Genomic DNA, 14,270 nt, shown 5'->3' on the forward strand with positions numbered 1-14,270 from the left:
TAATCGTGTTTCCTAAATTGTATTTCATATTTGCATTTCTATATCTGCCCCATCACATCACATCACAAATTCCTCACATTGACCTGTTTCCGCGACACTGACAATGTGAATTTCTACCGCTCTGTTGCGGCCAGTAGATGGCAGCACATTCTGATACAGTGAAGTTGACAGATCAGAGACAACAGAGGAGACTTGTTCATATTATTCGGGAAGGGACAGTTGTAGAAATACTATGGATGGAGATGACCTCTTCTTATATGTATTATGTAACAAGCAGTGGTTATCGTCTGCCCCTCGATACGATGATGACATCCACTCAGGACCGTGAGTTTCTGCCATGGGTCTTCATGAGAGTGAACAGGTCAATTCTCGGCCTACAGACCTTTGGACACATGGGGACAGGATGTCCCACGAGGTAGTGAGATCCAGAGTGCAAGATTTGCTTCCTGTTACTTCTCCTTAGCCGCCGTTCTGCCTCATCATGAAGACCTGGGGACTCACAGCGCGCTGCAGCTTGGGGGGCAGGTTTTGGTCATTTTGAATGGTGAGAAGCAAGTTCCTCGCAGTCATTAATATAAATGCTGCAGCGTTTGAATTAACGTTTCAGAGTGTCTTTGGAGCATTTTTTTGTCCTCCCCTGGCATGTTGTCCATTTGAGAGTTGAGGAAACAGGACTTGGCGGATGCGACGCTTTTCGATTATCCGGACACAGTGCGCAGTCCGTCCAAGTTAATTTTTCAGAAACAAAAACAAAAGTACCTGAAAAAGCTCAGCAGGTCTGAATACAGTTAACGTTTCCAGTACGAATGACTTTTCATCAGTTGAACAGTCATACGGACTCGAAACGTTAACTGTATTCCTCTCCACAGATGCTGTCAGACCTGCTGAGTTATTCCAGGTATTTTTGTTTTTGTTCTAGATTTCCAGCATCCGCAGTATTTTGCTTTTATCTTAATTTTTCAGGAGTTTGGCCTGAATGCTGGTGGAGCTGCCTTCAAGAACGACACTACAGTTTGTTCGGCAGTGCTCCCACGGAATCTGGAGGGTGCCGCGGAGACATTGCGGATGGAATTTATCTACCGCTCTTATGAGTTGCCGATGCGCAGTTAATTAGTATAACGTTGTATGCGACCCGTCAGCCTATGTCTTGTTTGTGAGAGCGAGACACATACTTATCTACTCTTCTCTGCTCCATTTTCCCTAAATTCAGCCTCCCAGAATCTTTCATAATTTTAAAAACCTGTATGAGACCAGCCTCCAGTCTTCATTCTTCAAGGGAAAAGGTAGACATCCTGAAAGTCATGTCGTGTCTGTTTCCCACTTGTTTATTTTTTCATAGTCTATGGGCGTCTTTTGCAAGCCCAGCATTTGTTGATCATCTCACATTATCCTTGAAGTTACGAGTGAAGCAAATTACTGTGGGTCTGGAGTCACATGTAGGACAGGTAAGGGAAGGGCGGATGATTTCTTTCCGTAAAGGGCATTCGTGAACCGGTTGGGTTTTTGCTACAGTCGATGACAGTTTCATAGCCGCCATTACTGAGCCGAGATTTTAATTCCAAATTTACGAAATATTTTAATTTAAATCTGCTCTGTTGGGATTTAAACCCGTGTCCGCAGAGATTAGCCTGGCACCTCTGTATTTTTAGTCCAGTGACAGCAGATTCAGCTAATGATCGAGCCGCTTCATGAGAAGATTGGAATTCTCCCAAAGCATTTTATTAAACCGATTGATGCACAGCTTTTGTTCCAGTTGGACACATCAATAATTTAACGAACGTGATCAGTTAAACAAAATCAGTTAGAAATGAATGCACAAATTAAGAAGAGCAGACATTTTGAGAAAGAGCCCTGCCATGTTAGGAAGGAAACGCAGAACCTTCAGCTGACGAGTGAGACCGCGGTTTTCAGGAAGTTAAACAGATTTCTACATAAAACGACCACGGCAGGACTCGAACCTGCAATCTTCTGATAACCTCACCAAGTACCATCGAAGTCAGACGCCTTATCCATTAGGCCACGCAGTCAAGTAATGTAATACTGGAACTGATGTTAGTGCCATGTAAATAAATATCGTGGCGGTATATTTTTCAGTTCGATTTTTGGATGATCCGCTGAATCCCAGATCCATGGCCTCAGGGTCTGAGTTCGACTCTGTGTCCTTCGTTGGAAAATAAGGATTGGGAGATCGGGAACTCAGTTCCTATTGTCCGCACCCTCTCCTCATCATTCTCCTGTAGTGTTTTGAATCTCTCTCACTCTCTGCCTCGTGGCCTCCCCTCAACCGCTGCTAAATTCCAGAAAATAAACCACAGAACAGCCCCTTCATATAAACCACGAACAAAGGAAGCCGTTCTTCCCGAATTAATGAACAATTTGATCGCGGTTTGCGACATGTTAAGGCGATAGTGTCAGAGAGAGAAACTTCAGCGATGGCGGGAATTTTGGAATTGGGGGAGGGGGAGGGGTCTGGGGGCTTTGGGGCTCAGTCAAAAAACAAGTCGTTTCTGGTGTGAAATTAGGAAACATCTCTCTCAGCAAAGGGGAATTTCAGAGATCCCATCGGGAAACAGCACTTTAATTTTAAATCTCAGTTTTATAGACTTGTATTCATCAAATATATGAAGGATAAGCGAGAAAATGGGTATTTATCTGTCCCGGAAATTTGATCCTTGAACCATTATTGAAGACATTGAGTTATGCGTTCACTGTAATCGAACCCAGGTTTATTTGATGAAAAATAAGAATTCTACCCCTGAATCACCAATCCGCCCATCATGCTGAAATCAATTTATTTCCCTAACTACAAGATCACTGCACTAAAACAGAAAGCAAACTGAAAGTAACCTGAAGAAAAGAAAATAATTTAGGGACTGTGACGCTGTTACAGAATCGGCAACTTCGGGAATCTAATCCGAGTTTCCCACGCCCTAGTGACGCATTGTGCTCCTGAACCAGCAATGCACAGGTTTGGACGGATTTCATAATTTTCAAACTATTCCCTAATCTGATTATCAAAGTATCACTTCCCTTATCATTGATCTACAGTCCCTCATTGTTCAAATCCCACGTCTGGCTTTCGGTATTTTTAATCACTCCACAGACAGAACTGTCAAGAGGGTTTAGAGAAAGTTAATAAAGATGAACTGTTCCCACTGCCTCAAGGGTCAGTGACCAACCAGGGCAGATTTTAATTCATTCGAAAAGGAACCAAAGATAACGTATGGAAAAGATTTTCTCGTAATAAATTCTTAGCATTTGGATTGTCTGCCTAATCGGCAGGCAAACCCATGACTGTTACCATCTGGAAGTGCAAAGGCAGCAGACACATGGGAACACCAACACGTGGAAGTTCCCCTCCAAGCGGCACATTATCCTGACTTGGAAATAGATCGCCATTCCTTCACTGTCTCTGGTTCAAAATCCTGGAAAGCCCTCTCTAACAGCACAGTGGGTGGACTTACACCACAGGGGCTGCAGCGGTTCAAGATGGCAGCTCACCGCCAGTTTCTGGGGGGCAATTATGGATGGGCAATAAACTCTGGCCTAGCCAGCGACGCCCACACCCATAAATAAATAAATCAGCCCCTACAATATTTTTGTTGTTGTTGTTATTTCTGTGTAGGTGTTTACCTGGATAAGGAAACAGGTTCTGATCAGCCCTTTGACAGACAGCCGAGATTGCGTCTATTAAGCCTGCGAGATCAGACTCCAATGTGTGCAGGGAATGTGGAAGAGCGAGAAGGAGGGAACATCCTGCGTTGGATAGGTTTTCTCTAATAGAAAACAAAGGTTTGCTTTTCTTCAGCTGTTTTGACAACCACAAAATTTCACAACGACGCGTGACAACCACTGGAGAACTTCTCAAGTGTATTCGGCATTTTTATGTAGGAAATTGCTGAAATTTCCAACCGTTTGTTGCACATTGTCAGGCTGTATGTTCCTTCAGACAGGTTTCCATCTGGACACATGGAGCGAGCGGATTTGTTAACGTCAGTGGTTCAGGGGTAGATTCCTCACTGGCCAGACTGGACTTCTGGGTCAGTGGCTTAACATCATTTTTTCGTTTTCTGAATTCAGTTCTGGTCTCTGAATCATTCATATTTTTAATCATAAAACTGGATTTATCTTGGCATTACAGATCTAAGGTAATTGTTAAAAGAATGGCAAATACTGTCTTTCCGTCTCCCCTTACACAAGTTTACAATTCAAAGTACTAAAGCCCTTTAAGTAGGCAAGCAAAATGTGAGCAGAATGTAAAGTCTTTGTAAATTAATAAAGATAGGTTGAGATGGTGGACAGAAGTTTGGTAGATACAATAATGTGGGAATATGTGAGGATCACCACTTTGGTGGGATAGATTAAAAAAAAACAATATTCTTTAAATGAAGAGAGATGGCAGAATGCTGTGCTGCAGTGAGACTTGGGTGTCCTTGTACATGTATCACAAAACAAAGCTACGTTGCAGGTACAGCAGGCAGTTAGGAAGGCAAATGTGGTGTTGGCCTTTATTGAAAGGGGAATGGAGTATAAACTCGGACATTCTTGTGATAACTGAAAAGGGCGTTGATGGTACAAAACTTAGAGTATTGAGTCCTGTTTAGGTCTCTTTCTTTAAGGGGGAATATACTTACATTGGAAAGAGTTCAGATTTGCCCTGAAAGGCGGTGGTGAGCTGCCTTCTTGAGCCACTGCTGGGAGTGTTGACAATGACTTTGGTCCTCAAGCCCTGGATTTAAATTTGGCTCTATAAACTTGTGAATGCCACCAACCGAGACATCCTGTGTAGAAGTAATTTATCAGGGTGAATAGCTGTTGTTGATTTGTTAGGAACTAAAAATAGAAAGATGACAGAGAACAAAGTTTCAAAACAGCAAGATGAAGCATTTCAATAAATAACTCTGCAATGTTTGCAAAGAAAACAGCACTCTCACCGAATGAGTGGGGACGTGCTTTGATTTCATTGAGTTGAAACTGATTTCTATGTGAAATTAACATGAATCAATCTCAACATCAGCAACTTGCATAGATCAACCAACAAATCCATGTCTCCCAAGTTCTCTGTCAAGTGATTCTAGTGCCTGTCTTATACTATTGACAGAAGATTGAAGGTTTTTGAGTGAACTTGTCTGTTAAACTAAGTAACTTCATCGGTTAGGTTCAGATGGATGTTGCATTTTGTGCTGTTAAATAATTCCATTAATTGATGGCGAATTGCCATAGGAAGCTGGGATTAGAAAGGGCACCTGAGTGTCCTCGGGCTGGCATGGACAAGATGGGCCTAATGACCTCCTTCTGTGCTGCAACTTTTCTATGGTTCTATTTCGCCGAATGTTTTGTTCCAGGAAACTGCCACTTAGTCACATCCTGTCCCAGGAAATTCCAACACTTACTGCCCTGTAAACCTCACTTAGACACTTGCTGCTCACCAATTGATCATAGTCGTGACTAACTTCCCTGATTCTTTATGGGGTAATTGAATCACAGAACATAATGAGAACATTCGGCCCGTCTGAATTCGGCTGGCCCTCTGAACGAGCAGCGCACCTGCTGCCACTCCACACCCTTTTCCCTGTAACACTGCTTATTTTTCTTTTCAGATCAAGATCAATACCCTTTTGAAAACCTCAATTGTCCCTGCCTCCAGTACACTCTCAGACACTGCATTCAACATCCTAAACATATGCTACAAGGGGAAAAAAAATTGTTATGTGGTAATTGCTTTTTTTGTAAATTAATTTAAATCTGTGTCCTCTTGTTCTGGATCATTCCATCAATGGAACGATTAAACCATATTTACCCATTCCACACATCTCGTGATTTTGAATACCTCTATCAAATCTCCTCTCAAACTCCATCTCTTCAAGAAACACATTCCCAACTCCAATCATTCAATGTGAATTAAGTTCCTCATTCCTGGAATCTGTCTTGTGATTTTTTTCTGCAATCTCACTAATGCTTTCACATCCTTGCTAAATTGTGGAGCACAGGATTAGATACGATACTCCAGTTGAGGCCGAAGCAGTGTTTTCTACAGGCTTCACATAACTTTATTGTTTTTGTACAACATGCTATATTAATTTTGCCCATGACGTTGGCTGTTTTACTGGTCATTCTTTCAACCTGTCCTGTGACGATAAATGATTTATGCACATATACACCCACATCCCTCTGTTCCCGCAATCCTATTAGAATTGTAAACCTTCATTTTGTGTTGCTTCTCCCTGCTCTACCTACAAAAACGAATGACACCATGCTACTCTGCAATAAATTTCAACTGGTATTTTTCCGCCCATTCCATCAACATTTCTAGATCCCTTTGGAATTCTAGACTATCCTCCTCACAGTTCACAGTCCTTCTAACTTTTGTATCACCGGAAAATGTTGGAATTGTGAGCTTGCAACAAGATCTGGCTGATCAATTACAGGAAGGGCAGGGGCCCTGACACTGGGCGCAAGAAATAGGAACAGCAGTAGACCACACGGCCCATCGCGCCTACCCTGCCATTCGATGGTATCATGGTTGACCTTGGGCCTGAAATCTATTTTTCCGCCAGTTCCCGATATCGCACAAGTCCCTGAGAGACCTGGGGAGCTCCACAAGATAACTTTCTCCAGTCCAAAATGCAACAGTTCACCACAAATCTTTGGTTCCCGTCACTCAGCTCATTTCGCATCTGTGCTGCTATTGTCCCTTCTTTTCAATGAGCTCTAACTTTCCTCAGAAGTCTTTTGTCCAGCACTTTATCAAATGCCTTTTTCAAGTCCATTTAAATCACGTCAAGGGCTTCACCCTCATCAAAATCCTTTGCTGTCGCATCAAAAAAAAAACTAACTGAAGTTAAATAACACGATTTGTTCTTACCAAATTGTTAGGAAGTAGAGAGGTTTCAGGAAGTTATATTGGTATTTGCAATTGTTAGGAATGAGTTTTAGCTTTAAAGTTTAAGTTTGATTTGTATTTCTGTAAAACAAAACAAAAACAGAATTACCTGGAAAAACTCAGCAAGTCTGGCAGCATCGGCGGAGAAGAAATCAGTCAACGTTTCGAGCCTCCATGGCCCTTCGGCAGAACTGCAGCATAGTTTCAACAAGGGAGAAATATAAATTTATATTTATATTTATATTTCTCCCTTGTTGAAACTATGCTGCAGTTCTGCTGAAGGGCCATGGAGGCTCGAAACGTTGACTGATTTCTTCTCTGCCGATGCTGCCAGACTTGCTGAGTTTTTCCAGGTAATTCTGTTTTTGTTTTGTTTTGGATTTCCAGCATCCGCAGTAGCTTTTAGCTTTTTGTTTTTATCTTTGTATTTCTGTATGTGTGTTAAGAAAGGTCAAATGGAGTTTTAGTTTCGTTTTAAAAAGGTGCATGCATTTCTAATCAGGTTTACGACTTAAGAAGTTAAGCAAACACATCAGTAGAAGAATTGGGCTGTTGCCTAGCAAGAGGGAGGCAAAGAGGCAGGTCCCTTCCACAGACACACACAGAGGAAAGAAACTGCAGTTTTGATTTGGAAGCTGCGGACCTCGGTTGGCTTTTGAAAGTTGTTGCCAAGAGAGACTGGAAAAGGGAGCAGGTTGTTAGTCCCAAGCGAAAGAAAAATCCCAAAATCCAGGGGAGTGGATGAGGGGTAAGTCCAAAACAGACGTTCTGGTCAAAGGAAGGATGGGAACCTGAAACAGGTCCTGTTAATGAATTTAAGAGTGAGGGGCAGAGGGGATGGCTTCAATCCTCGTGTGAAAGGCGGAGTGCAGTGAAACTGGTTGACTCACAGCTTGACAAGCTTCTGTGGGGAGTTGAGGAGAGATCCATAGCATTTGGTTAAGGTGGTATCTGTCACTTCGTTTCAGGGTCTTGTGTGCCTTACCACAGGGTGCCTATTGATACATGGATTGTGTAATTACTGTGTAATTTAAAGAATAAAATAGATTATCCAACTTGCGTTATCCTTACAAATTTGTCTCCACCTGTAAAGTTATAATTGAGGGTGAAAGAGTATTGTAACATGATTCATCTTTTCTCGATGAATAAATGTTTTATTTATTTTAAGCTAAAAGTTGATCAGCTGACTCCTATAACTCTGTTCAGTAGCAACTTTCCACGTGTTTAAACAAACAAATAAAAGTTAGAATCTATCAAGCTGGGTTCCACTCTGGGTTTAGGATTGTCCCAGGGTAATCTCTGCTGGGACCATAACATAATCCATCCTGGTTTTATTTATTAATGCGCATTTTCCCGAGGTAATTTTCATGTTGTCAGGAATTTTACTTTCTGAAAGGTAGCTCACCACCCAGGTTAAACTGACTGCCCTGTAGTTTCTGGGCTTATCCTTACACGTTTGTTTGAACAAGGATGTTACAATAGCAATTCTCCACTCCGCTGTCACCACCGCGAGTCTAAGGAATATTGCAAAATTGTGTCCTGTGTCCCTGCAATTCCTGCTCTCCTCCCTCAGTATTCTGGATGCACCTCGTCTGGTCCTAAACAACTTTAAGCACACACAGCCTATCAAATACCTTCTCCTGAAATTGTTTATTACCTTTACACTAAAATATCGATCGAGGTGAAACGGCTCACTTTCTGCTCAGTACAACTCCTAGAACACAAACAAAATATGATCAAATCAAATTCACACTATGGGGCTACCAGACCTGGCCGTCTCAGAGAAGACGACAATTCTCTCAGAGAATACAACAGCCGAAAGCATTCATCCAGAAAATGGGGTTGTCTAATTAGTCTGTTCGGGAAACATTACAGTGCGATTAAGTGAGCAATTGTTTTTTTTTTTTCAAATTGCCTTCATTTCCTTCATGTGTGTTTCATTGATGAGTTCTCTGCAATGGTGGGTCCAGTTCTCAAACTTACCCCTGATATAAGTAAACCGCTCCACCTAGACCGCAATGAGTTTTCGACAATGCACTGGGCGACTTACACGACAAATAACAACACGTGAGAGCTCGCCTGAGATTTGAAACAGAGACCGCTCACATTTTCACTTATAAAACGTCCCATAGCGAGAATCACACGGCGAGACCAATAATGTAACTGTATGTATATAACTCAGCCAATATAGACATTCATTGGCACCCAAAAGATATCAGCCATTCTTTCAGAGCGCTCTAGGTAAAAGAGAACACTGAAGAAATACACCAGGCAGTGTCTAGGCCCAGGCAGTATCCATGGAGCCGGCAAGAAAACTCAAGTTTCAGTTACACTCATTCTCTTCTTGGGATAAATGAACTCATTCTCTTATTAGGATAAATTAACCGTCCGATTACATGAGCAACAGTTTCTTCATTTACTCCACCTGTTTTGCAGTGATAATTTGGTTATAATGACTTCTCAGGTTCTAAAAACTCGCCCGGGTTTAAGTAAAACCCGCCTTTTCGCTCGTAAAGAAATATGTATTACAAGTGGTAACACACGAGGGCTCGCCCGGGATTTGAACCCGGGACCTCTCGCACGATCATTTAACGAAAATCACCGAAGCGAGGATCATACCTCTCGACCAACGAGCCTTCTACAGGTAAGCGAGATAACCGCTTTGTGTATTCATTGTCCTCCAGAGTGCGTCAACCCTCCTTTTGGGTTTCTGTCGTAACACCAGAAAACAATTAAGAATTACACCTCATGGCAGGCAGCAGCGTGGACAGTGAAAGGGTCTTCACGTTTCAGGTCGATGACATTTCATCAGAACTCAGCAATGCTAGAATTGTGATCAGTTTTACACTGTAACTCCTTACACCGAGCTGGAACAGGAACTCGGTACCCACTCAGTCTGCCGGTGCGTGCGCCCTTCCTCCCACCGCTGACGTCCTCGTTGTTCAGCCGTTGACGGTCGCCCACTTGCCGCCTCTCACTCACTCCCCTGCTCCCGAATGCCAGGTGCACAGACGCCAGACCCTCCCCGCCTGGCTCGCTGCGCTACACTCCAACCCTTCTGCCGCACCGCTCGCTACCCGACTACCAGGCCCCTCACCTCCCTATCGGCACCTCCCTCCTGACCCCTGTCGCCGCCCATCTCACCACAAGAACTGAGGAGATGGTGACAAGCAGAACAGCAAGTGAGGCGGTGAGGGGTAGGAAGCAGGCGGAGGAGCGGGATATTACTGAGGCCCCGAGCAGTCCGGCAAGCGAGATGGTGAGCAGGACAGGGACAGCAGTGCCGAGAGAGGCACACAAGAACAAGAACACGAAAATCAGGAGCAGCAAGAGGCCATTTAGCCTCTCGAAGCTGTTCCAGCATGGCTGATCTGAATGTGGCCTTAACTCCACTTTCCTGTCTGCCTCCCATAATTCTTTACTCATTCCTTTCTCAAAAATATCTCCAACTCAACCTTGAACATTTTCAATGACCCAGCCTCCACTGCTCTCTGGGGAAGAAAAATCCACAGATTAATGTCCCACTGAGAGAGAGAGAAAACAAATGACCTTCTGTCAGTCTGAAATGGGAGAGGCCGATATTTTTAAACTGAGTCACCTGATTGTAGAGTCCCCCACAAAAGGAAACATAGTCTCAGCAGCCACCCTGTCAAGTCCCCTCAGGATTATATATCTTTCAGTAAGATCACCTCCCATTCTTCAAAACTCCAATGGGTATAGGCCCAACCTCCTCAACCTTTTCTCTAAAGAAAACCCTTGCATTCCAGGAACCAGTCGACTGAATCTTCCCTGACCTGCTGTAATGCAATTATATCCTTTCTTAACAAAGGAGACTAAGACTGTCCACAGTCCACCAGATGCTGTCTCACCAATTGTGTATGACTGTGGGGAAACTTCCATAATTTTATATTCGATTCCTTCTGTAATAAACGCCAACGTTCCATTCGCCTTCTTAATCACTTGCTGCATCTCTATACCAACTTCTTGAGGCTCATGAACGAGGACCCCCAGAACCCTCTGCACTGTAGAGTTCTGCAGCATTTCTCCATTCACATGATGCACTGCTTTTAAATTCTTCCTGCCAAAGTGGACAAGTTCACATTTTACCAAGTTATTCTGCATCTGCCAATTATTGTCTACTCACCCAACCAATCTAAATCGCTCTGTACACTCTATATGTCCTTCTTCTACAGTGAAGGCAGAAACAAAATACCCGTTCAACAGTTCAGCCAGTTCCTTGTTTTCCATTATTAATTCTCCAGTCTCACCATCTGCGGGACCAACACGCACTTATAGAAATATTTATAAACATTTATAGAGTGAATTCCGGCTCGGGAGTGGGCCAGCGAGCGGAACACAGCAAAACAGTGTTAATTTCGGGCTGAGTTTGATCTGCACCATCTCCGCTGCTGAAAGTGACCTGGAACGTCACTGGCTTTGACGTCACAGACACTGAAACTCCACGTGTGGAGCGCGTGCTCTCTGCTGTTCCGGTGTCAACAAACTCAGCCAAAAGGTCTTTCCCATGTGGACCAACGTGAGAACTTCCCGGGAAGTTTACATTTACCCCTCCTGCCGTGGACCCTCCTCGAATGCCTCCGACTCTGAACTAGAGTCAGAAACTTGGGACAGATCCCAAACAATTAGCTTGCTAGATGCCCAGGAAAGGTTAAATAGTTTAAATTCTGGCCTATCACCTGGGTTACTGCGCAACCGAATACTCAGTCGCCCCGATCCGACCACCTGACCTCTCCGCGGATCTTCTGACTGGCTCCTAACCTGTATGTTGACACGGTCAAGCACTTAAACCATCAGACCCACCTACTCACTCACCCACCAAACTCATTCACTCAGCCAGCTATCTACCTACACACGTCACCCACCTAACCATTCATTCAGTCACTAGCTCACCCAATCAGTCATGTATTTGCTCCCGCACAGTCAATGACTCGATATTTAAACTACCAGAATAAGGCTAATACTGTAAAAAGGTGCCATGTACTTTCGTTGCTTTACTCTGCCGCTGGGTTTAGATGGGGGAGTTAGATAGCGGCGGTGCTGCGCATTTCTCTGACATCAGGGCGGGAAGATCCATGGAGAAATGTGCAGAAACATCGGGGAGGCAAAATCTTTGTGTGAGGTGGTAATTGCTGCTGACCGGAAATTGCGGATTATTATGTGCTGTGTACATTGAGCGGAGCTGATTCAGTGGCGCTTGTTTTCACCGTCCAGCCCGCCAGTTTCCATATTCGACACATTATCCTCCGATATTTTTACCACAGCCAGCATGATATGACCACCAAAAACATCCTCCCTTCTCCTCCACAATCACCATTCCAAAGGGGCCATTCACTCGGCGACAGCTGGTGCTCCCCCAGTACACCCCTTTACTAGGGCACAATCTCATGCAAGAGCATGAGTTGAAACTCCTCTTTTACCTCTTCCCTTCTCAACATTCAAGGCCCCAAACACTTTTTCCAAGTTTAACAATGATACACTTGTCCTGCTTTCAATTTAGTATAATATATTTGGTGTTCACAATATGGCCTCCGCTACATGATGAGGCCCCACAGACTGAGTGACCGCTTTGACAACACCTCATTTCAGTCCGCAAGCCTGACTCCGACTTTCCTGCCACTTGTAATTTCAATTCGCCACCTTGCTCCCACTCTGACCTTTCTTGGTCTGCTGCACCGTTCCAATGAAGATTAACGTAAGCACGAGGAAGAACACGGTCATTTTTCAACTCGGCATCTTACAGGTTTCAGGGCTCACACTGAGTTCAATACTTTTAGATTATAAACACTGTCCCAATTTTGTTTCATGTGTTTTTTGCTATTTCGTCTTTTCCCTCATTCTCTATTCTATCTCATTGCAATTGGACGGCTGCTATCCAGCCATTCACACCTCATCTGGGCCAATCGTTTGTTTATTTCACTGTACCAATACAACTCCCTGTCCTATGGGGAGATGTTTGGCATAGTGGTAATGTTCCTGGATTAGTGCTCCAGAAACCTAGCCTAATATTCTGAAGACACAGGTTCAAATCCAACCACAGCAGCTAATGGGGTTTACTCTGAAAGAGTTAAAACTCCCTGTGGCGTTTGCCCCGTGAAACTTATTTTTGTAATTTCATCTCTCCGGGCACGCACACCATCACAGACCTGCGCTTTTCTTCAACCTCTTCCCAGCACCCGACTCTTTCACTTGTTCAAAACCTATTACATTTCTACCTTTCCTCAGTTCTGCTAACGAGTATCGTTAACTTGAAACATTAATTAATTCTCCCTCTACAGTTGCTGCTGAGTGTTTCCAGCATTTTCTGTTTTAGTATCATAGTAAGCTCTTTGCCTGATAACACATCCCTTTAAATTCAATAATCTGGAACTGGTAACAAACCACATTTAAACAGACATAGTCATACCTCAATTCAATTTCGATTCCCTGAAAGAAGACAATATTTTACCGTTTCCATTCCGCGCCAAAGGGATCAATTCTTATGCCAGCTTCTCACACCCTTCATGCCCCACAGGATGTAGGACTGATTTCTATCCATGAATCATAGAAGGATACAGGACAGACAGAGGTCATTCCGCCTGTGCTGGGTCTTTGGTTGAGCGATATAATTACTCCCACATCCAAGCTCCCTCCCCATATTCCTGTGTTGTTTTTCCTTTCAGATATTTCTCCAAATGTATTTTGAAAGTTATTATTGCATTTGCTTCCACCACCCGTCCAGATAGCTTCCATTTCACAACAACACTCTGTGTAAAATATATTCTCCTCATCTCTCTCCTGGCTATTTTCCCAATCAGCGTCAAACTGTGCCCTCTGGTTAGCGGCCCTTCCGTCAGTGGGAACAGTTTCTCCTGATTTACTCTATCAAACTGGTCATCATGTGACCACCTCATGGCAGGAGTTTCGCAACGCGAAACAATTGGAGGAAATTCGAGGAAAATTTTAACAAAATTGTTTCCGAATATTAATTTATCCAAATTTGAACAATTTCAACAACAGCACCGCAATTGAATAAAACTTCCCAAAGCGCTTCGAAGGAGCTCAGTCAAGCAACATTCGACACTGAGTCACAAATTTGGGCAGCTGAACAAAAACTTGGTCAAAGGGATGGATTCTAAGAGGGTCTTAAGCGGGCTGGGGAGTGCGGGTTGTGGTTGGTAATTGGGGCCGTTTCTAGAAGGAATTTCAGAGCTAAAGGCTCAGAGAGATAGAAACGAGGCCGCCATTCATGAAACAATGACAAGCGGAAATGAATAAGAGACCAAGTTTGGATTCAGAAAGAAAAAGACAAATCTCCTGGAAAGAAACTACGAATCTAGTCTGGCAATAGAGAAATCTATCCCTGGGCTACTAATGTTCACACAGCCGC

General features: G+C 43.6%; 1 long non-coding RNA gene and 1 other non-coding gene across 2 annotated transcripts in view; one reads left to right on the top strand and one right to left on the bottom strand.

Annotated features, from left to right (window-relative positions):
• The window catches only part of LOC144670309 (uncharacterized), a 621,539-nt gene that overhangs the window by 461,399 nt on the left and 145,870 nt on the right, over nt 1-14,270 (top strand). The window lies entirely within an intron of this gene.
• trnar-ucg (transfer RNA arginine (anticodon UCG)) lies at nt 1,938-2,027 on the bottom strand. The gene is given in 2 exon segments: nt 1,938-1,973; nt 1,991-2,027. It is a non-coding gene; the product is annotated as a tRNA-Arg (tRNA).

Source organism: Cetorhinus maximus, chromosome 31 (genome assembly GCF_964194155.1).
Source record: "Cetorhinus maximus chromosome 31, sCetMax3.hap1.1, whole genome shotgun sequence".
Taxonomy (NCBI): domain Eukaryota; kingdom Metazoa; phylum Chordata; class Chondrichthyes; order Lamniformes; family Cetorhinidae; genus Cetorhinus; species Cetorhinus maximus.